This window comes from Pelecanus crispus, chromosome 3 (assembly GCF_030463565.1).
Source record: "Pelecanus crispus isolate bPelCri1 chromosome 3, bPelCri1.pri, whole genome shotgun sequence".
Taxonomy (NCBI): Eukaryota; Metazoa; Chordata; class Aves; order Pelecaniformes; family Pelecanidae; genus Pelecanus; species Pelecanus crispus.
The window spans coordinates 76,925,044-76,951,489 of NC_134645.1; the positions used below are offsets into that span (position 1 = coordinate 76,925,044).

At 38.2% G+C, this 26,446-nt stretch overlaps 1 protein-coding gene across 1 annotated transcript in view; it reads right to left on the bottom strand.

The window, feature by feature from the left end:
• The window catches only part of NT5DC1 (5'-nucleotidase domain containing 1), a 152,167-nt gene that overhangs the window by 64,488 nt on the left and 61,233 nt on the right, over nt 1-26,446 (bottom strand). The window lies entirely within an intron of this gene.

The following is a 26,446-nucleotide window of genomic DNA, read 5'->3' on the forward strand; positions in this document are numbered from 1 at the left end:
CACGTGCACATGGACTGGCCCTCGCTTACTGCGCACAAGTCCATTTTGCAAGCCAGGCAGAAGTACTGTCTCTGCCTTGCTGGAACATGGCTCCAGTCAACTGAATCCTGGTGCTGACGTGATTTTGTTTTTGTGCCTTAATCTCACTTATCTGACCCTCTCCACTTCATATGGCAACAGGGACTCAAACTTTACAATACCTCTCCTGCGTGTGGGTGTCCTAATCATCAAGCCTGGAATTAGTCTCTGGGTCTGTATTTCAAGTTCATCCTTCGGAAATCTCAGTTAGTTAGTCCAAAATACGACATAAATCTGGCAGAAAAGGAATGACGTGAACACAGGCCCTCTTAGATGCCACATAAATTTCTGACTAAGGATACCTGCTACATTTGATCTCTCCTTTTTTCTCATTCTGATCAGAAATTAATTAACTGTTAATGTGAGATCATGTGCTCTCGTGGTCAGTTCCATTGCCATTTTCTTGTCAGAAATATCTCAACTTTTTGTCAGATTTTGCTTCTATGAAGGAGTTGCAGAGATGGCAGCACGGGCAATTCAAGTTGATAGCAATACAGCATACAAGCTTGAAGAAACTTGCATGTTAAAGCAGCTACATTTACAATTAGGACAGCAAAGTCCGAAGTTTTTTGAAGATACATTTGGATACATGTCCTGGTGTGCTCTCGTTTTAAAAGAGACGTCTTGCAGCAAGCAGATGGTAACATATTCTGGATAGATCATATGTATTTGGACAGACCACTTTGCCATTTCAGGTCATCTATAGGCTCTATCAAGTGAGAACTCTTGGCTTTCTGAGGCCATTTTGGTATGGATGTCTGCAGCTACTAGCAGAAAATTCTGGAAATTTAAGGCAATTTATATATTTGATAAAAATATTTACATGACTACAGAATATCTCTTACAGAACTGTTGAAACGCTGTTGCTTTTTCTGTTGATACAAACTTTACAGGGCTCAATCTCTCAGGTCTACTGAAGTCATATAATACCTTTTTATCGAGCATAATATTTGAAAAAACATTTCTTTATTCCTCTGTAACTAACTGCTTGTGGTTCATCAACTACAACAGTATAGAATGCATCCATTTTACTGCTGGAAATGATTATCTCTCTTGCTAGCCAACAATCCAAACCTGCTTACATCAAAAATGCCGATTACAAAGGATGGGGACTAAGGTACATATTTTGAAAACATCTATATTAATTGCAGAGCTATTAAACTACCAAGAAATGCATGGTGTTCCCCGATCAGCAAACAACAGCTGGTTGATCTCAGGACTCTCCCCTCTACACAGTGACAGTGCCATAAAGCTCAGGGCTCATTTCTGCCTTGTCTTGCGCTGCTGGGAAGGAGCCTCTGCCTTACTCACATCCTTGGGCAGCAGCCAGGACCAACGCCAACATTACAGTGCCCCAAACCCCAGGGATAACAGCAGAGACCAGGGGATGTGGCCGAGCCCCTGCCTCGTTGTGCAGGGGCTGGCAGCCTGGCAGGAGGTGGCTGCGAACCCACACCGCTCATGACAGCAGTGGGCACTCCGGGGCATCCTCCTGCTATTCCTGGGTGGCTGGGCAGGAGGGTTTCTGTGGACCTCCAATCCACCACCAACAGCCCTGCTCCAATTCTCTTCCCCTCCCATTACATCCTCAATTAAACACTTCTTTGATAAGAAAAACCAGAAGGCAAGAGCCTGGTTACCACTCGAACCCTCACTAGGCTGCAAGGAAGAAAGTCCTGCCGTTCAAATCCCACTTACATGGGGCTTAGCCAAGCAGGATGGAATATTTATGAAAACAAAGACTGCATGAACAATTTGTATTTATAAGTACAGTACATTTAAAATGTTTGTAGAGGCAGCTTCCACAGAGCAACAAAACTCTTCCCTGAATATTTATGCAGAAACCAGATGCCACACGGCTCTTTTGTTTTCCAGACTGCAGGACTGGTTAAGTCCCAAGAAAACAGACATGTTAGGAGTCCAACTTCAGCTTTAGGCTTTAAATTACCATTCATGCCAAAGGCAATGACATATACAGCGTGTTTGCATGTAGCTCCATGCATTCTGCAGTAATGAGACTTAACATTTTAATCCTCGTTCACTTATTTTTTGGACTGACATCTGAACATTAATGTCAGATTCTTGTGTTAATATCATATGTGATATGGGCTTTCTTTTATTACCTCCTTTCTACTAGAAGACATGAACTGAGTATGGAAAAATTTGTCTATAATTAATGCTGGTCTCAGACTATTTATCATGATACAGGACACAAAGCAGAGCTCTCTATTTTTATCATTAAAACGCTCCTATCAGGATCAATCTTAAATTATATTAGCCATAGTAGCTACGTCACAATTGCTTTTTAGAAGGAATTTCCCTGCTGTACAAGGACTCCAGATAAGCAAAAAGAAGTAGAAATAAGGTTTTCTTTTTCCTTTTTAAATGGAAATTGCCAGGCATCAGAAACCATTTGAGTATCAAAGACACAACTCTGTCTGATAATACTATACCAGATATATGCAGATTTTCCAGGAATTTGCCCGTATCTGTATTCACTGGTAAAGGCTGCTATAAAATAAAGTCCATATGTGCACCTATTACATATGTGAGTGTAAGATGTACTTGTACAGACAGATAAATATACTTCTACGGAAAATGGCATTATACCATTATAATGACAGATTTATGGGCTACTGGATAGAATAAATCAGTAACTGCACTTACAGAAATTTTACATTTTCAGGTCTGTGTATACATAAAGACTTTAAGAATCTTTAGAGAAAGAACTGTAATTTCTTATGTGCCCATATAATTGTTAGACATTTGGATTACTTACGGCTTTTCCACATGTAAAATTTCTAAAAATTGTATTGTTACCACTAATGGAAAAGGGAATACAGAATACACTAACATCAGAAATTATGTAGGACAAACTTGGAGACAAAAATATCTGTGGTTGTAAACAGAGATAATTTTCTTATAGGAGTTCAGCTGCAGGAAATTCCAAGTATCTGTAGGCAACAAAGAGCTAATGTAATGGAAGACATGGAAGCACACCTGTGTAAGAACATCCTGCTATGAGACGGACAGCTTAGTAGAGAGTCAGACCTGTAGATAAGATAAGCATTTTGGAATGCTATAAATACATTAGAAAATGAAAAAGAGTAACTAGATGACCTTTAAAGGTCCCTTCCAACCTGAACCATTCTATGATTCTATCAAATTGCATAGTGCCTCAGTAGTATAAATTACCCAATTGCCAAAGCTGCATGCGTAAGTTGCAGTCATAGTATTTACTTGATAATACGTAATCTTTGATATTATTGGTTATAGAAATGTATTTTTTGTGAAATGTGGGCATATGCTTGCACATTCTCTTAAAATGAAAAAGTCTAAAAATATATATATAAAATTGTCTTTGGATTTCTCTTTTTACCTTCACATTCTTCCCACAGTTAGACAGCCAAAGACTCGATGATAGTAAAAGGTGACGCTGGTTTTCTCTGAAAATTCAGAACCTTTGGCCTACGGTTTACGTCAGTATCCCGGGATAAGCCAGCGAATCCAATTTAATGCTGTTAGTGTTTATTCCCTTCACTCATTGCATAGAAGAAATAAGGTCTCTAATAAACTGAAGATGCAGGTGTTTTTGCCAGTAGTATGTTTTCTGTATTAACATAATAGAATATAAGGTGTCCAAGTGAGGATGGACACACAATGCCTGCATTCAGCTGTTACAGCTTAAACCTGCATTTCACAGAAATTCAAACTGTGGTAATACAATTTTGCTGCTGGCTAGAATGACTAAGCATACAATAAAAACTATACTAGAAAGTAAAATAGAGGAACTTATAGGACAGCAATTACAAGATAGTCAAGTGGGAAAACACACGATAGTCTAGAAGAATGAAACACATCCTCGTAAGTGAGAAAAATTAGTCAACTTTGAGGTGCCCTGATGTGGTAGCTATTCAGATGCCAAAGATGAGTGCCCGGTGTGTGATTATAGTATGACTGGTTGCTGTTCATGAAATCAGTAATGTGGCTGCATTTATAGACTAGAATCATTCAGTTACAGAAATGCATTGCTAGAAATTATGAGGACAGCACCACATGCTGTTATGAACAGAAAAATATAGAAAGGTTATAACACAAATTTTCTTGGAATTTTTATTTAAACTCATGCTCATCACGATGATTGTGGTAATAAGTCTTTCTTGGTTTATCCTGGACCTATGGTTGCATTCTTGCATAAATATTTTTGCTCAAAGAGTAGGAGTGCTATATAGAAGCAAAAGGTATCATGCCTTAGGCTGTCTAAACAACTTCTATCTGATTCTTTCCAGCTGTATACACTCTGATATGTGTGTAGCTGTTGGTACCATAGCTGACTGTGCACTACTAAGAGATATTTTATGGATTGATAGAAGCATGCCTCTTAAGGATTTGTTCATATTCCCATGACAAAATTCACACTGACTTCAATGGGATAAGGGTCTTCAAGGATTTTATCCCCCTAAATATGATAAGGGACTGAGCATCAGTTACTGAAATTTTATACACTCAAAAGACACAAACTGATTTTGCTCCTACTTCTGCTCTCATTTTAATTTCTGTGTTGCAGATGATTGCAAGTGATCAAATAAGCAAATCTAAGCAGTTACCGTCTGGCAGCTGAGAACGTGTACCTGCACACCTGCTTCCTTTTCTCCCTCATTTAGGCTAACGTTTTATTTCACCGTGGGGACAGGTTTAATGTGCACATGTACAATCGCTCACTCCATCTCACCTGGCAGGCAGTAACTTTTTATGCCATTTGCAAGCCCAGGAACATGCCCCATGTAAAATGCCAATCTAAAAACACCTTTAACAGTGCTCATCTGGGAAGTTTAAACTCTTCCTTTCCAGCTTCTTTAAAATGCCCTTTACGTAAGCCAAACAAAACCGATAGAGAGATGATTGCAGGAATCCAAGACTGGGAAAAGTACTCTGGCTTATTAAGCGCAGAGAACTAAACCAAACAGGTGACAGTATTTCCCCAGAGTGCACTAAGAATGTTGTCTGAGTGACTTACAACCTTAGGCAAGCAAGAAACATTTCAGTTGTTACACACAAACTTCGTCTACACAATATGTGTCTCATATGTTACTCAGTCAATCTTATGTGAGTTGTAAGCATGTATCCAAAGTCTAATGCAGCAGAACTATGTCACTCAAAAAAGCAAAAAAAAAACCCCAACACCAAAAAAAACAGAAAAGAAAACTGGCTGTTGCGGTTTAACCCTGCAGGCAGCTAAACACCACACAGCCGTTTGCTCACTCTCTCCCTCCCCAGTGGGATGGGGGAGAGAATCGGAAAAAAAAAAAGTAAAATTTGTGGGTTGAGATAAAGACCGTTTAATAGGACAGAGAAGGAATGGAAAATAATAATAATAATAATATACAAAGCAAGTGATGCACAATGCAATTGCTCACCACCTGCTGACCAATACCCAGACAGTTCCCGAGCAGCGATTGCTGCTCCCCGGCCAACCCCCCCCAGTTTATATACTGAGCATGACGTCATATGGTATGGAATAGCCCTTGGGTCAGTTTGGGTCAGCTGTCCTGGCTGTGCCCCCTCCCAGCTTCTTGTGCACCTGGAAGAGCATGGAAAGCCAAAAAGGTCCTTGACTAGTGTAAGCACTACTTAGCAACAACTCAAACATCAGTGTGTTATCATTAACATTCTCCTACTAAATCCAAAATACAGCACTATGCCAGCTACTACGAAGAAAATTAATTCTATCCCAGCTGAAAACCAGGACACTGGCTTATTCAAAGTTTTCTACTGTGTTAAGGTAGAGATTTTTTTTTCCCCAAGTAATGGCATAATATGAAATATCAAGTTCTTGTGTAGTAGGTGAGAACTGAAGGACCATAACATGTCCTATACTGATCAATTGAAGCAGGAGTTCAATTTTACGGAAACTGTTTAAATTCAAGAGAAATTTCAACTTGGTTGTTCACCAATAATGGTTTTAGTAAGGACACCTTTCTGACCTCACTGAGAGAGCAAAACATAATAATCCACTAAAATTGATACAGGAGAAATATTTCCGATAGTTGCAAGGGAGCTTGTAATATCTCTGTCATTATCTTTAATCTGCCTTTCCCAGGTGCCAGTGAACCTCCTGCTTTTTCAAGTATTTTCTATCACCTCCATTCTATCCACACAACCTGTTCATGATGGTCTGGTCCTGATCCTTCAAGGGGTAAAAGGGATTTGTAATATCAGTTTCACTGGGACTAGGATTAAACACTTGAAATACCTCCTGTCAGATGGATACAGAAAGTTGCCTTCTCTCCACAATTTGGTATTCTTAAATATAATTCCAGTTCAATATCAAGAATAATTTATCTTCCCAAAATAGGTTTTCTAGAAATATTCTGGGCATAATTTAAATTAGAAGCATCCTTACATGCCATATTTTTTCTAGCTTGACAGATACAAATAGTTTTACATTATAAACAAAAACCAAAACCCAAACAACAAGCTATGTTTCTACATAAGGGTTCCAAAATGAGACTGAAAAATTAATTTTCTTTAATTCTGTAAGCATAAAACTTGGGAATACAATGAAATAATATAATAAAATTGAAGGATTATTTATAAGGAAGATGGCTTTGAGAACCATACGGGAAGGTATGTGTATTGCTCTTTATATTCACTGCAATGACACCCAAGCGTCTCTATGAAAACACTGACTGAACAAAATCTTATTTCACAGTAAGATTTTAATACAATAGGTTTTTAAAATAATTTTACAAGTCTTATAAAGAAAAAAATTTCCTCATTACTATGATGTAATTAAATTATAAGCCTGGATTCAAACGTCACCAAGCACTGGCTCTGCTGAAACACCAGAGGGAGCAAGTTTCACAGAGGAGTGAATGCTTTTATTGAGACTCTCCCAGCTACTAACAGTGTTTCATCGTTTAGTAGGATGCAAATGAATTTAGTCAGATTACCTGGAATGGCTGAGGATATGCCAGTGAAGTAAAGCTTATCAACTTGTGAGGAAATATGTAACAAAGAGCCACAAAACAGCAGAGAAAGTGAGGACATGCTTCATTTGGACGGCTGCAGGTTTTTACATCCAAAGTTTAAAAATCTTCTCTTACTGACTATGGGATGAAAAACTAACAGCCTTTCCATCTTCATTTAATAAAGATTATTTCAGTACATACAGGTTTTTAAAAATGGAAGCACACACCTCCTTCACAGCACAAAGTCACAGATTCAGTTGTGAGTCATACCTCCTCTAAAAGAAGATTAAAAAAAAGCCATAGAAATGATCAGACGTAAATCCACCTATGCAATGAACTGAATTACTTGAAAAAAAATCCATTCTCTTGTGCTCCATGAGGGACTAAACCTAGGCAGGGCTCAAAAGAAAAAGCCCCCCAAATCAGTTGTCTCTCTGACGATTCACATCTAAAAAACCTAGACCTGAATCAGAAGTGACCTTGCTGCTGAGTCCTAAATGGGAACTGAAACTGTTCAGCTGCTCTTAAGGATTGACCAAGTGAAAATTTATGCCCGCATCTTTAATACTGTTAAAAATTTAGCAATGACAAAAATCCTTCTATGTCATTATACTGGGCCCATATCTGGCCAGAAGGCATTGCTACCCACTACATGGTGAGGTCCTACGGGATTCTCATCACAGCTGCTTTGTCCTGTTTGTTGCTGGCGGTGCCCTGCTCCAGAGAGACCTCTAAAGGCAGTAGTCTTTCCACTACCATTAGTGCAATTTCTCCTCATGGAGAATTTTTCAACTTTCTTAACTGTTCAGACTACTGATGGTCATCCGGTTTAGTTTAAAATGCAGTGTTTTCATTTTAATTCCTTTTCCCTCCTGAAATATAATACAGATTCTAACCTGCAAGCTCTCTTTGCCAAACCAAAATAATTTAATCGCAATCCACATTTAAAAAAAAACCCGGTGTGTCAGGATATGTTCCATTCCTATAAAAATTAATTTATAGGCACTGAGTAACAGGTTTGTATGCAATGCAGAAAACAATCTTTCTTTGCTGGGACTGGGTGGTGAAGAGTTCTTTGCTCAAGTTTGTAGCATCCACAGGGGGGAGATGTAATTGTTCCTATACAGAAAAGACTACTCATCAGCTTAATTGACTGTGTGATATATATGCCTGAAAATTAAAGCTTGATAATATTTTACATAGCCTCTCATGCCTTCTGGTGTCATTTCCCTTAGAAATCCTGACATACGGTGAAAATCTTTCAGCAGTGTCCACATAGTTCACATAAAGAAATGCCCCCCTGACAGATCACAAAATCACAAGGAAACAGGGCACATCTATCACAGTACTGATACTACAGCAGCAGTGGAAGACGAATGATGTTCATCAGGAACTAACTTGCTTTTTTAGGAAGCAACCCTCATCTTTGAAGGCAACCCACTTCTGGGATAATACTGAAATGCTGCCTCCATCAAGTACTGTTCTTGCAAGGGTTTTGAGTATAAAGTATTCATTATTATTACCAAAGACATTTCTTTTCTTTACAGCTTAAGTGTGTTTAATTTGCTGTTTGAGAGTAGAATCATTCTACCTAAACAAATCAGGTTCCTCATGTAAAACACATAAACCTTTTTTGTACCTAAATCTCATCTGCATTAATTAAGTCTGAGAGACCTCAGAGAGAGAAAGGCCTCTGGGAGGCTGAAGACCTAAGAGTATATTATGGTATTTTTTGCTGCTGTTTTTACACTGAAGAGATATTGTGTACTCCTTTCCATCAATTCATCTGCAGTCAGTTAATTAAAAATGTTATACATTGTAATTTCTACTTTGAGGACTCCATTTTGCTAGAGAAAATAAAAACAGTAGAACTCCCACAATACTCCCCAAACCTTCTACTTTGCAGATGTTATCATCTAAAAAACCACAGCAGGGACCCCCAAAGCCATAGCCGCCCTGCACCTGTTAAGAGTTTCATCAGAGCAGCATCAACTAATCAACTGTAACTATCTACCCAAACTTACACATTTAAAGGATAAGGGCAAAATTGCCTTTTAGAAGGACAAATGTAAGTATTTTTAAGGATGTTCAATCATCAACACATATCAAGTCCAGTACATGGCAAATTCTCACCAAAAAGCAGGCTTGAAGTAATATATACTCAGTAGAGGTACGCAACAACTTTTTTGCCTCAGCCTTCACCGGCAACCTCTCTCCTCACCCCTCCTGAGTTGATGGACCAAAAGATGGGGACCAGGGGGGTAAAGCCTCTCCCACTGTAAGGGAAGATCAGGTTCGAGACCACGTGAGGAACCTGAATGTACACAAGTCTATGGGACCTGATGAGATGCATCCCAGAGTCCTGAGGGAATGGGCTGATGTAGTTGACATGCCACTCTCCATGATACTTGAAAAGTCATGGCAGACAGGTGAAGTCCCTGGTGACTGGAAGAAGGGAAACTTTGCACCCATTTTGAAAACGAGAAGAAAGAAGGATCCTGGGAACTATCGACCTGTCAGCCTCACCTCTGTGCCTGGGAAGATCATGGGCAGATCCTCCTAGAAGATATGCTCAAGCACATGGAGGACAGGGAGGTGATTTGAGACAGCCAGCACGGCTTCACCAAGGGCAAGTCTTGCCTGACCAATCTAGTGGCTTTCTATGAAGGAGTGACTGCATCCGTGGACAAGGGAAAAGCAACGGATGTCATCTATTTGGACTTCTGTAAAGCGTTCAACACAGTCCCCCACAACATCCTTCTCTCTAAATTGGTGAGATATGGATTTGATGGATAGACTATTCGGTGGATGAAGAATTGGCTGGATGGTCACATCCAGAGGGTAGTAGTCAACAGCTCGATGTCCAAATGGAGACCGGTGACAAGTGGGGTCCCTCAGGGGTCCATGCTGGGACCTGTGCTGTTTAACATCTTCATCAATGACATGGACAGTGGGATCGAGTGCACCCTCAGCAAGTTTGCAGACGACACCAAGCTGAGTGGTGCGGTTGACACACCAGGAGGACGAGATGTCATCCAAAGGGACCTGGACAAGCTGGAGAGGTGGGCCTGTGTGAACCTCATGAGGTTCAACAAGGCCAAGTGCAAGATCCTGCACCTGGGATGGGGCAACTACAGGCTGGGGGATGAAGGGATTGCGAGCAGCCCTGCAGAGAAGGACTTGGGGGTACTGCTAGATGAAAAGCTGGACATGAGCCAACAATGTGCACTTGCAGCCCAGAAAGCCAACCGTATCCTGGGCTGCATCCAAAGAAGTGTGGCCAGCAGGTTGAGGGAGGTGATTCTGCCCCTCTGCTCTGCTCTGGTGAGACCTCACCTGGAGTACTGCGTCCAGCTCTGGGGCCCTCAGCACAAGAAGGACATGGACCTGTTGGAGCGGGTCCACAGGAGGGCCACAAAAATGATCCGAGGGCTGGAGCACCTCTCCTACGAGGCCAGGCTGAGGGAGTTGGGGCTGTTCATCCTGGAAGAGAGAAGGCTGCGGGGAGACCTTATTGCGGCCTTCCAGTACTTAAAGGGGGCCTACAGGAAGGATGGGGACAATCTTTTTAGCAAGGCCTGTTGTGACAGGACAAGGAGGAATGGTTTTAAACTAAAGAAGAATAGATTTAGACTGGATATAAGGAAGAAATTGTTTACAATGAGGGTGGTGAGGCACTGGAACAGGTTGCCCAGAGAGGTGGTAGAGGCCCCATCCCTGGAAACATTCCAGGTCAGGTTGGATGGGGCTCTGAGCAACCTGATGTAGTTAAAGCTGTCCCTGCTCACTGCAGGGGGGTTGGGCTAGATGACCTCTAAAGGTCCGTTCCAGCCCAAAGAATTCTATGATTCAAGCAATCAAATAGCATCTAATAATGTGGGGTCTGAAATTATATGAATCAGAAGCTAAATAATATAGTACAAGAAACGAAAGGTTTCACAAAGTGCAGCAGACCGGGACATCTTTGATGATCACAAATTTGTTGAAATCCTCATACCTGTATTATGAAGCTTTAGGTCTAGCTGTTGGCCTGACCCAATAATTAGAAGAAGAATTATAAAGCTGTAAATAATTCTAATGCTTTATGCTCAACAGTTAAAACTTTGTATGAGCAATGTATTTAGTGGTTAAGTGTTAAAACCAACTGTTACAAAGTTAGTAGCTCAGTGACTTTAAGGGAAAACAAGGCAGTTTTGTTAAACTTATCGTTCCACTGTTGACCATGGTTATGTCCAAATCTTAAAGAAAGACTATCCATCTGAGTTTTGTCAAATTAGAAGTAAAACCTTTATTTGATTTGTCATTTTTAAGCCAACCAAAAATACCTCAAGAAAATTTACTCTGGTGCTTTTACAGTCCAGTGGGACAGAGGGATCAACATGCACATCATCTTACTCCTTCCAGCTCGCTCTGGCGAATGGTGCCTGATCCAAACTGTTAGCAAGTCACTCCATATATACAGTATGCACAAGAAGGGTTTTTTCAAACAGAAGAAAACAGTTTGTGGGGGTTTTGGAGCCTGCTTTCAATCTAAGAACAATGAATTTCAGACAAGAGGGAGGAGGACTGGAGGAAGTCAGGGCAAGCCTCATCCAAAGAAAGTCTATTCATACCATGACAGCCACCTCTGAGTGGGACAGCCTTGCAACACAGCTTTATGTAATGCATTTCTTCTCAGAGAAATGATATTGTGACTATAGTTTGCAGCTAGTAGAACTCCCTCACAAAATTGGTATACCAGGTCTGTGGAAGAACAGTGAGCTTTTAAAGACTGGAGGGTATATTTGAATGAAAGAAATATAACTCCAATTTCATGAAAACTCCATAGAGCGTTTTTCCCTCCTTCTGGTAAGTAGAGAGGTCACTGTAATTAGGGAGTTTGTACTTCACCTGACCTTACTGGATAAACTTACTAGCTGTTGGATCACTTCACTTGCCCTTTTTAAACTCCAAGGAAGAGGCTGTCTGGCACCTACACAGGCTACTGAGATCCAGCAGCACTGTCACCGCCTCCCTACTTGAAACAATCCTTTGCAGCCCTCTCACATACCACGCAGGTCTCATAGTTCAACTCTCAAGCTCCCAGAGACCACGAAATACTTGGCAGTGTAACAGGTCTAAGATCTTTCCTGTTTGGTTTTGCGCAGAGCTCTATAAGGCAAATAGTTGGTGCAAAGGCACAGGAGACTTAAAGGATTTCAGCAGTGGCGTTCTCCCCCTGGGTTCTGGTTTCTCTTGCTCTCCATGCAGGCAGCTGGCCAGAACCCTGCAGCCATTTGGAAGTTAGTTTACCTCTGAAATACACATTAATGCCACATATTGGCTTTCACGCTGGAAGGTGGATGTATGCCATATCCCCAGTGACTGGACATATTTCACACTGTTTTCAAATTTACCAGCAAGACAGTTCAAGTCACCTTCTAAGATCAATGTAAGTTACCAGAGTCATAATTCTGTGTTACAGTAGTTATCTGGCTTCCTGACAGATTTCTTTGACACTTATAATTCTCCAAAAATAGCACATGATCGTGTATAATTTTTTGGTTTTAGTTTTATCAGAAAATCAGTTACCACCAGTATCAATATTTAGCAGACACTTACCTGCTTTTAATGGAAAATGATAAAAAAATATTTTTCAGCCTTCTTAAACTGCACACATAACTTTTTGGTTCCTTTTCCTTTTGTATTTAGCAAATCCCTGCTTTGGACTTATAAAGCAAGTTTCAATAACTTCAAACTATGTAAATGCAAAAATAAATGTACCTTAAAGTATCTATTTGATATAAAAATGTATGTAATTAACATATTACTTTTCTTTTAGGAGGGGAGTTGTTTATATTGTCTAACTTTTCCGAACCAGTTTTCCTAATTCATTAATGCAGAGAGTGAGGCAGGTCCAGGTGGTGATTTAGAACATGAGTTTAACGCAGGTGCTAACTCTGTAGAGGGAACATCACAGAGAGCTCACTGCTAATGTTCTACTGGCAGCTAATAGCTTCTGCTCAGGCTAAATAATTGGCAGACTGAAGAGTACTGAATAAATAAATAAAAAATATTTAAAAAACCTAAACAAATCACCTTTTAAGTTATTTCATCCATCCCAAGAAATCCTGAAACAATTCACTGACAAGACTTAACCAAGGAGAACAGAAAATATTTTCCAGTTCATGAGGTCAGGAGTAAGTTGCTGGCGATCAAACAGACCTTTCATTATTAGTTTGTGGGATCCAGTAAGTTTTTTTTTTTTTTCTTGAATGTTTTTCTTTTCCAGAACTGGGAAGTATTGGTTTCTTTCTCTCCCCTGCTAATGACCAAGATGCGGTGGCTCTGCTAGGCTGGTCAGAGGCAGGGAAGCAAGAAGAATATGTGATGTCTCCCACAGAGATTCTTTTCTCTGGACAATTTAAATGTGGCATGAAAGCAAGTCCTGTCCAGGTCAGCTTTAACACCAAAGAGGATTCTCACTAGGGACTGTGGTTACCCTCAAGACTTCATTTAAATCTCTTGGGAGCACAAATATAAAATTCCATTAACAGCTTGCTATATTTTAGCTTTCAAAGCCAAAGGCCTAGTGTGCTTTGTAACGTAGAGGGACTGCTAGGATATTAAGATTATTACTGTTTTTTTAATTAATGAAACCTACACCAGCAAAGATTTGGAATATCATTTGAACTACAAAGGAGTACTAAAGGCTCCATATCTCTACTTCTTCTTTATTCGTTTTGCCTTTTTTCCTACTAGGAAATCTAGAACTAAAAATGAATAAACCAAGCACCAATAATGTTGTCTTATTAAAATGTGCTTTCTTCTTTCTTCTTTTTTTTTTATTTATTTAAAAATTGTGATAAGAATGTCCCTTTGTTGTCATTCCTCCCAGGAACTAGAACAATATTCGCTTTTCTTTAGGGAAGGGAATACTAGTGTAGTTGCAATACAAGCACCTTTGTCATCTTAATACCCTCACCAGGTGGCTTCTCTTTTATCACTCTCTCTTTATTGTCCTTTGAATAGGCAGGTAAGTTCACAGAAGTGTAACAGGATAAAACCTAAGTTCCACAGACATTTCTATCAGAACTGTGCTCTAGCAGATCACCCAATTTTGCACCAGGTCAGGTGTGGACATCATCACATTACTTTCACATTTCCCAAAGCACACTATAATAATCTCTTTATGCTGACATTATGAGTTTGTACTGGTTTTATGCTAAATGCAGATCAAATACCTGATTCCTTATGAAGATTGAGTGGTGGAGGCCTCAAAGAAAACCTCCTGGGACAAAGTTAACCTGATGATATTTCTGGAGAGAAATCTTATCAGCAAAGTGATTTCACCCCACACCAGTGCTTTATGTCATGCGGTGTTCTGGATGAGGCATTAGGAGCCTTAAGCCAGCTTCAGTTCATCGCTGAACCTAAGAGCACATGCGTTCAGGTTCAACTCAAAAGAAAGTGTTTGAAGAAGTTCATACACTGAGGATGTTTCTAGATGCACCCTTTTACAGTTATCCACCCTTTTACAGTTATCCACAATTACACCAGTTTTAGAACATCTACAATGGCTTCTACTTACTGCAAACACTATTTCTGTGAAAGCTTTGCTTTGTTTGAGTTTCCATATTGATTACCCTAATCTGTTCTCCTTTACTGCAGGAACATTTGCAAGTGCAAGCAGAGTGCTGGCAAAGTCCTGAAACTATACAAGATCACGGAGAAGAGTAGCGCTGGGAACTCCTGACTGTCCCCCAAGTCTTCCAAGGCAGATTTTCATTGCCTTCAATCACAGTATCATGAATAACATGAGTCAGAAGCTCCCATAGCAGTTAATGCCAGCACTGACGGGTGACTTCTGGGACCAGTCCTAAACAAGAGCTCTCCCCTGAGATGCACGTACAGTCCCAGCTATGTAAAGTACAGCTACGCTGTAATTGTGGGATGAGCAAAGATGGAGAATGAGAAGTTTCTCTCTGGGACATGGAAATTTCCCACCTCTGCAAGAAGAGGAGAGGACTTCCTCATGAATCACTGCTTTGGTGAAAACCTAGCCTAGTACAAGAACAGTCCTTAAGGATGGGAATCACCCCACCTAAGGCTGACAATCCCTAAATCTCTGCAGGATGGCAAGGCTTCTTTTACAGTCAGTGGAGACAAACAGGTGTCTCTAGCATGCTGCTCCTCCCATCCCAGTGTACACAGATGTCTAAAATAGATTATGTGAGTCACACGCTACAAATGCCCATTTCTTTCCTTTGCTTAAAAAAGGAATCTAGACAACAGATGCCCAATTGTCAATGTCCACTGTTCAGTCACATGAAACCCAGTCTGGTTGGAAGGATGAGATTTGTTCAGCTGCACCAATTAAACATGAACATCTCTAAAACAGGAGATAGCAAACAATGGTCAGGCAAGAATGAATTGGATTAACGAATACCAAATGACTAGCGACATAAGACTGTCTAAATATGAATTATCTCCTTTTCCATCCTCTCCTCTCTTTCATGAAAGATGAATGTTGACTATGCAGATAAAATGGACACACCCCAAATCTTGACTGTGTCCTGCAAATACCCATAATTTGGGGAAAATGAGATGTCTTAGCTTGAATACAGCCAGTGTCACAGGGCATGGAGACGAAAGAAACCTTTAAACTAATATTTATGCTAAGCAAAATTATGTGGGTTTACTCCTTTTACTTGCATTCACTTTTCTCATGGAACTTTGCAACTATGCTCTTTGTTGCAAATTCTGTAATTAATTATCTGTATTTCATTTTAGATTAGGCTAAGCTGAATGAAAACAAGCCAGGGTAACTAGCTCATCCCAATCCTAAACATCAGGATACTACAGTGGATAACAACCAGTGTTTCTGCTTCATTCCATAACCCAGACTAAGAAACTGGTAATATGGAGATATTTGAAAAAGGGTCTCCCAGTGACCTCTGTCAAGCAAAGCCTTTTGCATGCAACAGATACTGCAGAGTATTCCCAGTGGGGCACATAACAGCTGCCTTTCACATTTGCAAAAGAGAATATTGGCCTCTGTACTTCATTAGAAACTTTCCAAAACCTCATTGACTAAACATTTGAACAAACTAGCTAAATAATCCTCTTCATCTGAGTTAAATAATCTTCTTTCTCTCCACTTAATCCAGAAGAAAAAAAATATGCAGCCAAGTGTCACTGATGGTGAGGTGTTTTGATTTCATAAGAAAATATTCAGTTGTGATATTCTTTGTAACTGTACTCCCTTGTTTTTTGAACTAGGTTGCTAGGCTCATGGTCCAGTTAGTTCAAAGAAACAAATGAAGGAGCAAACAAAGCAGCTGCGGTCCAAAATGGCATTAGTCAGTTGTATTTCTCCTTTCTTGTAAAGCAAATGGCTCAACATGTTGGCCTCTCAAAGCCTCTTCTAAATCTAGACAGCAAAAGGCCCCATCCTGTCATGGGAGAGCCATATCCACTGTGCAAGGCACATGTCTACAGGCATTTGGTCTTTTTTCCTTTCCACATCCTTCTGGCAAACTTATAGCACAATAATTCTGTAATTGTTACTGAGCAATGTAATGCTACTGCATTATTTTCTTAGATTACCTTTGTAAAATGTCTTTTAGTCTACTACCTTTTAATGACTTAGTGTGTTTATATCTTAGTCAAAGTGTTTTGTAAAGGTTGTTTGGTCACTGATAACAAAGACTTTTTCTTTCTACTTAAGCAATGATACAGCCACTGAAAACACGCTTTGATTAAACAGAAAGTGCAAGTAATATAAGCTTAATTTTACTATTAAACATGCATAGGTATTTATTTTACCTGTAAAATAAACTACTCAGGAGAGAGGACATACTTTAAAGCACCTTTTCAAGAGCTCCCTTGAGATGTATTTGAAAATACAAGTCCTCTCAGACAAAAAATTGCTAAAAAGACCAACACATTGATGAAGGACAACTGAATTTCTTTATATCAAATATTCACATATTAATTGGTACTTGCATCTCAAGGAAAGGGTAATCCTTTTATATAATGTCTCCAGATCCAAACGGACAAGTAACGATATCTGAAAAAGCAGAGAGCCTAAAATGACTGGGAAAAGAAAGAACTGTCAAAATGGCAAAATTAATTACTCCTTGAAAAAAAGATGCGTAAGGAAATGCCAACAACTCCATTATCTAGTGGGGAAAAAAAGGTAGCTTTAGGGAAGCAGCAGAAATTCCATAGTAGAAATCAACATGTGATCCCCCAATTAAATGGAAGTCTTCAGTGAAGACAATGTAGTGAGATAAACAGCTTAATGCACTTGAGTCTACTCAGAAGCCCACTTTCATTTCAGAACTCTGAAAAATGGCCATATAATACCAGATCCAATAGAAAGGATTTTTAATGAAGATGTAGTTAGGTAGAGCAAAAAAATATGCTGAAATCATAACAGGATTTGTGCCAACACCAGAGAATAAAAAGAGACTCAAAACTCTTTATCCTTTCACACCTCAGGGTCTATGTTAATTTTAGGATAAAATTTGAAGGAAAGAATAATTAATGGCTTGAAGGTAAATGGACAATAGAATAAAATGTAACATGGCTTTAGTAAAGGTAGGTCATGTCAGACTAGCCTGATTTTTTCCTTTGATAAGATACCTGATTCTCCAGACAAAAGAACTGCACAGAGAGATTAGATTTTATCTGAACTTCAGCAGAACATTTGGTAAGGTGTCACGACGGAGATTACCAGGTAAACTGGAAAAAAGGAAGATTAGACAAAGAGTATGAAGGTGCTGACTAAAGTGACAGTTGCAGAGGAAATGCCAACGAATATGCTGAAAGGGGAACCTCTGGGCTAAAACCAGATTACTCCAGTAGTGCTCCTCCTGGATTAGTCTTGGCATTCATTTTGTTTACTATTTCACTTTCTAATTTCACCCCTAAAGTAGGAATGAATGCAAGAAGTCTGAAAACAAATGAGCAGCGCTGCCAGTGTGAAGGGGGAAGAACACCATGTGAAGGGAAAAATGGACTAGTATAGTAAACGTGGGATGAAATGTAATAGTACAAAGTACAGTGTCCTGCAGTTAAGATGGGATTAATCTCATCCAATCCATCTGAAAACTTTGTATCCTCACAGCTGTTGAGTCTTCTTGTATAATCACTAGAAAGATGTGAACAAGTCTGCTAGTATTTTATATTATCTAGTTTAGACACATGTCTAAATGGTATGACTGGAGATTCTTTGGAGATTCTTCCCTGTTTCTGTAGTCATTCATAAAGGATGTTTGGAAGACTTAGGTGCCTGATTTTTAAGGTTCTAAATTTTTTGAGAAAAATCTCCCCAAGAACTGTTACAAATTTTCATTATAGTAGCTCATCAGCCAGAAATCAGACAGAAGGAAAACACGCATTGTTTTGTATGACCTAGGACTCTGTAAAACACAAATAACTTCTTCAGGCATACTACACAAGGTAAATTCAATTGAAACAGCAAAGAATTAATACAAGCGTAAAAAACACTAGTGAGATCTGTAAGTAAATATCTGGTTCTCCATATTCTGCAAGGGTCTTTCAGAAGACAGCCAGCCTGTCTTGCAAAAAAACACTGCAAGAGCAAGAATCATGTGAATAGTTAAATACATCATATCATTAGACCCCCCCTGCAAGGGAGAAGGACAATTTAATCTTAGAAAGCACACGAGCAACAGACTATAAACTTGCCACGAACAGATTTAGGCTGGAAACTTCTTAACCATCAGAACAAGTGAGGTTGTGGGACTGCCTTCCAGAAAAGCTACTGAAGGCTAGAAACCTGAAGAGTTTTAAAAGTGAGCTGGACAGTTTAATGAAATAGATTATATCATGCAGGGCCTGAAAAGAAGAGGCTGTACTCGGTGCCCCTGGAGGATCTTGATAGTTTTATATTCACTTGAAAGAAGGCTCAAGAAGCTAAATTCCTACCTGCAATTTGGAAATGGGCTGAAATGCTCTGGAAAATCTTTATTTTAAACTTTAGAAAACTCAAAAAGCCATCTCCCAAGCTCTTAAAATATTTTTCCGATGTACCTTAGTATATTTATACAGGTTTTCAGAGGGAAATAACAGATTTGTCAATTCTGATGACAGTAACAGAACCAAATGTCTGAATCCAAAGCTAATGTTTTTCTTTATGAGGGCATGTTAATCTAATCATATCAAAGATTTGGTTGCTGTTTTTTTGTTGTTTTTTTTTTTTTTTTTAGAAAGAAACAAAGAAATACTGATTTGAACAATATAGATCTGCCTTCCCTTGAAATATGTTCAAATGCACTATTTCTTTACTATTTTTTTTCTTTTTTTCATTTGGACGGATCAAGCATATGAACTTCTTATTAAAGAGCTTTTTTGCATGCTTGGGTTTTTTTTTTCCTTGAGCTTTTTTGCTATATACACATTGTTAAACAAATTAAATAATTAGTGAAATATCATAATTATAAATACTGTAACTTGAATTTGTTTCAGGAACTATCTTTTTGCAATTCCATATGAAGTAGAAGGTTTTAAATTCACTATGAGATAAATCTAAATAATTTCTTACATCTTTATCTAAATTTGAAAGACAACTTGAAGAGTTTAAATTTACAAAGCCTACAACGTAGCCACCAGATGGTTTTGTAGCATGTCCAGCTTAAATCAGCTCAGTGTAAGTGAAGAGTCAACAACTGTGAATAATCAGATTTTATTTCTTCCTCTAGGACTTCAAATCTCTCTTTGTCATTTTGCCATATGTCAGTCACAATTGTAGCAGTACCAAATAGCTACGGACTGAATCTACATTTCTCTAATAAATGCATCTTCTTGTAGCACATACACTTAATTACAAAAATATTGGAATTGTAAAGTAGATGTATGATAAAAAAGAAAATTGTTAGTCTTCAATTCCCAACTTTACATTACATCACCTCACCCAAGAAAAAGGAGGTAGTTAATTAAAAAGATATAAAGAATATGTTACACTTGATATATCGCCTTTTCTTTCATGCATCTTTGAAAAGTCCTTTGAAGCAAACTTACATTATCTTGATTTTTATATGGGAAATGGAAAAATGAAAAGTTTAAGTGGCTTATCCATAATCACACAGTAAGCCTTCTGCAAAACCAAAAATCCAGGTACAATCAAGACATCTCTTGATTTTTCTGTGCTGTATCTTAACAAACAAAAAAAGTCCAACAAAGTCAGGAATATCAACTACGTTATTTACAGGGATATGCACATCTTAAAATTAATTATTTTAGCTGTACTGTTCTACAAACTATTTCTATCTGGTCATAAAAAAAAAAAAACTGTTAACTTAATTTCTGTCTTTATCAGGGATCTTGCTTGCTGAGATGCACTAATGCTATGTAGTCAGAGCTATATGGCAGCTGTAGGTACATGGCCTATTAGCTCTAACTACAGGCTGAAGTATTGCTGTCATGCAAGAAAGCTTTCTCCATACTCACAGCACTGTGGCCGTGCATCCCTTACATGCTTATCCCCACCCTGCTCTATACATAAGGTGGAATTTTGCTTGCATAATCAAAATGAGGGCATCCAATGACCCTATTGGTTTCTGTTGCATAGGCTGAGCCTGAATTTTAGCTGACGCTCATGTGGTCTCTCCCCCATGTGGACTTCCTACAGCTCGTTACCAAATGAGCTTACATAAAAGGTGGTAAACCAGATCTCTTTCTTTCATCTGGTTACCAACTCCAATGAAGCTTTTTAGGAATTTAATTACATCTGAACTTGTAAAATTCCTTTGAAATTTCCCAGAGGCCTTCAATTTACCCTGTGACACCCACACAAGCCAACCTTTTGTGTTCACATAGACTCCGTATATGTTTTCTTAGAAAGTCAAGCTAAACATTTAAAGATAGGAAAACAGACCTCAAATAGCGTCATCCAGGATTGCTTTGCCAATCTCAAAAGGTGCCAAGATAAGGATCAGTATAATAATGAAATTGTGACTTAAAGCCAAAGTTGTATACAAATGTGACGTCTGCATGTGATGATAAAGAAGAGTAAACACTGCAAAGCAGGGCAGAATAGCTGGCAGAGGTTCCCGCAAAAATTGGTGTGCAGGAAGAATGCACTTTCAGAGATGAATAAACATTAATTTCATGTTTAGTAACTTGACTGTCTTTCCACACTACGTATTATCTTGCCAGCTATATATAAATAAAAACACGTATCATGCGAACATGGTAATGATTGAAGAGGTAATGACTGATTTTAGTGTGAACTTGCTCTGTTCCTTTACATGAAGCTTCAGCATCATTTTTTCATGTTGAAGACATGAGGATATTCTGGTAAGGGCAATCTTAGCCAAAACAGACATACAAACCTATACAGTCAGTCTTCACTGTTGGATCTCTATTTGTAACTAGATATATTAGCTACTGAATAAGTGTATCTTGCATAGACAAATTATTTTAAAATAGAACTCATGTGAAACTGCCAGAACTTATGGTGTATGTTGAAGCCTAGTTGAAACACACTAGGTGAACAAGGTTTTATGGTTAATTTTTGAAGCACAGCTAGAAACTCTCTAGGAGAGCCAAAAATCACTGCAAGTATTGATGTCTTCATATTTCTTATATATTCAGAACAAAATATAGTTTCCATATTTTAATAGAAATATATAGAAAAATAAGGAACTGACTGAACTATATATGCCATTACTATCTTCTTTCTGTTTACATGCCTGTCTATCTAGCTATATGTTCTAATTAGTTTTATAATACTTCAGTATCATGTGGTAACTTAATTAAGGGAACAAGAAAGAAGCCTTAGCTTTAAATCTCTTTACTATTGACAAATTCAGTTTCAAGCTCCAAGTGCTTTTGTTTCCTCCTGCTTATCTGTGTATTTCTATAAAGAGTCTCGCTGAAATTTCTAGGTTTCTTGTGAACGTTAATGCATTTATTTTCCAGACATGCCAAGGGCTCTATGGAAATCTGGCTGGTAACAGGCACTGGGACCCTCAGGCTGGAAGTACTTTGTTGCCGTGGTTAGAAGATGCTCCGCAGCCTGATCAAGAGATGTGCAGATCCTTCTCCTGAGATGACAAGCTTGCTCTTCCAGCTTTTGTACATTTGCCCGTCCCTCTGTTAAAGGCTCATCATACTTAAAAGCTCCATCTCAATATTTTCATTAACCAAGCGCTATGTACGGTACAGTAGGAGCCATTTTATGCCCATGGGACTAAGGTCCAGAGATAACTGATTTGCATAACGTGAAGGAAGGCAGGCATGCCTTCCCGCTCCAGAACTCTAATGACATCCCCATTTCACACCGGTAATAGCTCACCTGGCATTCAGAGTAGTATTCATTACAGAGCTTTTCCTAATGAGCTTTAAATATATTGGGTTTACTTTTTTTTTTCCCCCCGTTTCCAAGAGCAGCAGCAGCAGCAGCTCTGATAATGAAACAAACTTTGGCTCATTAGCAGCAGGGCAAGCTCTGGGCAGGTATTTTTTAACGGGTGAAAAGTTTCCCATGTTAGTACTATAATTTTCAAGAAGGAAGTTTTTTTAAGTAAAGCAGACAGTTGCAGACATTTTGCAGTATCATTCCCATACATGTAATTTCTATCGTTTTGCAACTGAAAATGCTGAAAAGCAATGCTCACTCCAAGTTACGAGTGTATTTATTTGATTTTTTTCATTTCAGATATGTATTGCAGATATGTGTTGTATATTCTTTCATTCCTAAACACAACACTGTCTGCCCCCAGGTCTGTTTATCTTTTCAGAATTAGTTTGCATTTTTATATGGCACAAAGTCTTAAAAAGCTGCTTAGGCCAGGCTGAAGCCTGGGATCAGGCTAAATAATTTTAAGAAGATCTAGGAGTGTCACAGGACCTAAAGTATTTTTGCAAGGTAGAATTTATTGTGCATTTATAGCTTGGTGCTTGTGTGAAGAGAGGTGGCTGTATGTGAAGGAAATGAACATAGATAAGGGAAGGCCATATCTGATGGATGAATGGGATTGTAGTCTTCAAGCATACAGATGAAAGAAGTGTCAGTTAAGTATAAGAAAGTGAAATTGAGGACGAAATTGCACCCAAAGCTTTTGAGAGACCACAAGTTTTTCTACTGTTGAAGAAACACCCAGTTCTCTTTCCCACAGAACAAAACATTAAAGAATCTCTTCTTTATTAAGATGTCTTTTCAACTTTTCTGAAAAATAGAGACTCTCGCTCCACTGAAACAAAGAGTATATAAACCCAAGAATATATGTATCGTGATTCAAAAGTTTAGCAAATCAGTATGGCATTTGTTTTACAGTTTTCCAAGATGTCAGAAATAAATGTTAACTTTGGGATAAGGTTACTGCACAACAGCTCAAGAACTAATTTTTGTTGTTAAGAAAAAAAAGTAAGCAGTCGTAAATATTATTTTTTCAGACTAACTATAAAAGTTAGTCTGAAATGACTTACTGAATAAAACACAGGACAAAGACATAATTTTTTTTTTTAGTTTTTTTTCTCTTTGTTTTCTAAAAGGAGATCCAGAAGACACATATTCTTGAAATTATACATAATGTAATTTCTAAGAAAGATCAACTCTCTATTGAAGTTAGTCTGAAGTTAGTCTACTGAAAAATATTTAAGTATTTGAATGAAATACCATCTACTTGAAATAATTACCTACAGTTGAGTTAAGATTGTGGACATCAGATTTTATTCCAATAACAAGTTTGGCAACAGAAAAATGATCAGTCTTTTTGGATTAAAAGCAGATTTTTGGCTCATGTTTTATTTATACCAGTACTGTAAGTGAAATTAAATGAATAAAATTGGAATAGTGAGTTACTTTGTTCAACAGAAGAACTACCATACAGACCACGTGTGAATATCTAGTAAAATTTGGTACAATGGCACCAAATTTATGTTCTGTTTAGGTGAAGAGAAAGCTGAGGAAAGGAAAGCGAGGAAGTGGGAATCTGCAGCAAATAATCTGAGGTGTTTCCAAGTTGCTTAGAGGATCTGGCCTGTACAAAAAGGTCATGAGCCAGGCTGAAGATATAACCCAATCTACTCAGCTTCTGCTATAGTGCAAGGCACGTTCTGACTTGGAACAGGGCATTTGTAACTGATAGGAAATGAATCATCCATGGGAACGTTCTAGCAGAGGTAACACAGAGAAAGTCACACAGATGTACACAGGAAAGAATATACAGTTTATATGCTAATAGTATTTGCCTTTACTAATCAAGACTGATATTCCACAGGATCAACACCAGTGTCCCTACTTGTGCTCAGTGGAATACAACAGACATTCATGAAACCCACCTGACATAATTGATATTATGTAGCATCTGTGCCTCATATGGGTTCAACATGCCTTCTGTTGCCTTTCTGAGTGGTATAAAGAAAATAAACTATGATGAAGGAATAGGCCATCAGTGAATATTACCTAAGACTACCACAGCAAGTTAAAATAAATACAGCTGATGGCATGGGTGAAAGACAAATCCATATACCTCAAGAACATTCATTTGTGAAAAAACTTCTAGAGGCAGTCTGGCTGATCTATCATATGATGGTGTAAACAGGCATGATGCAAAGTCTAACTAATGAAGCAACTTTGAAACAAAAGAAAAAAATTAAAGAAAAAAAAGGAGTTCTTAAGCAAGAGCAATGTAACAGAGAAAGAAGAAGAATAAAGAATTCTGGTATCTGCAGATGACGTGACTATGAATGTCTTGGTTTGCTTCATTTTTGTTTCCTTGGGAATCACTTAGACACGCTAAGTGACAGACATTATAGAAAACTCATGAATAGTTTAAATTAAATACGGGCCTCTAAGATGAGATACGAGGGAGAACCTATAAGCAAAGGGTTAATCAGCATCAAAACTACAATAATCATCAACTGAAAAAGCAATTAAATATTTTAAAAGTGGATTTCTAAATTACAGAAAGGCTTTCCACTCACTTTGGTTGCAGGAAGAATTCGTATGGCAATACATTGTACATAGGATGGAAATTTATTCATAAAATTCCACAAATGTAGCTCTAATGAAATGAAACCATTAAACTGCAGTTAACATTAAAAATATGCCCTTATCATACTGTTTTAAAGACTCAAGGCAATGTTGCTAACTTTCAGCTCATAAACTCTAAATTTGTCCTTACGAAAGTTCAAGATTTTGGACCATACAAAAATTAAAACCAACAAACAAACCCTGCCCCCCAACCTAGATCAAAACTTATCTGGAACCCAAACCTTGCCACTTGCGTTATTTAGATGAGTTTCAAAGCACAGTAACATAACATGATTTGGACCTCAAAATGATGATGATTTAGGCATATATTTAGATTTACTGTTTGCAAGAAACAGTATCTTTCTAGATTTATAAGACATTAGACAATTCTTAAGTTTTGTAACATCAACATGTATTAAAACTCAATGAGCTTTTAAAAACCATAAGAATCAGAAACTGACAAATCTTTGTTTAATTTGTTTTTTAAAAAAAATGCAACCTGAAAAATAGCTATGACTAGGCAACAGAAAGGATCCAATATAAACCAAAAGTAGGAAATTCCAAATTTGAGGTTGAAAATCAACCTCCAAATGAAGCAAAATGTATGATGTGTGCAACATTCAGCTGCAGCAATTTCTGGGAAGAAAAGCAAGAACAGATACTATTTTGAATCTAATTCTGAACTTCATTGTACCTATGTGTTAAAATTGTATCTTTACACTTCAAAGCTAAGCTGTTGCATGAACAAAATTTTCTGGAAGATATTTTCCCTTCCTATTGTGAACAAGTTATTACGTGCATTAATGCTTAGTTACAGGTAGTCTGTCCTAGCCTACAGCAGCTTAGGAGGTCATCTGGACTGATGGGACTGTCAGGATAAACCCACATGTATTCCTATACAGTTATGCAATTTCATGCGCATGACTATTGGTCATGTCTTTATGACTTTTATGACACAGCAACAGAAACGGCAGTGTCTTCTGGCACTAGGTCTGTGCCATCAGCAGTACAACCACTGAAAAATGGAAACTCTCCCATTAAGACATATGGATAGTAACAAAAAGAAAATGCTTCTGTCTATCAGGTTGTACCTATTATAAGGTCAAGACTTCCAATAACCTGAAATAAGACTCATGAATTAATGAAATGTTATTGTTATCAGATTATATTTGTTTTCAGTGACTACCTGATAAGTGAAATCAAATTAGAAATTATAATCCTTGGATCTTAGTTCATGACCAGTCTCCTAAATCATTCAGTTTGTCACGGATTATCGTATATCACTTTCATCCTTTGCTTGAGCTATCTTTTAATTTTCAGTATTAAAAAAGTAAATCACAAATCCCATTTACACAACATCTTTTGAAATCTGTATTTAAATATTTTTAAAAGCAAATTATAATGATCA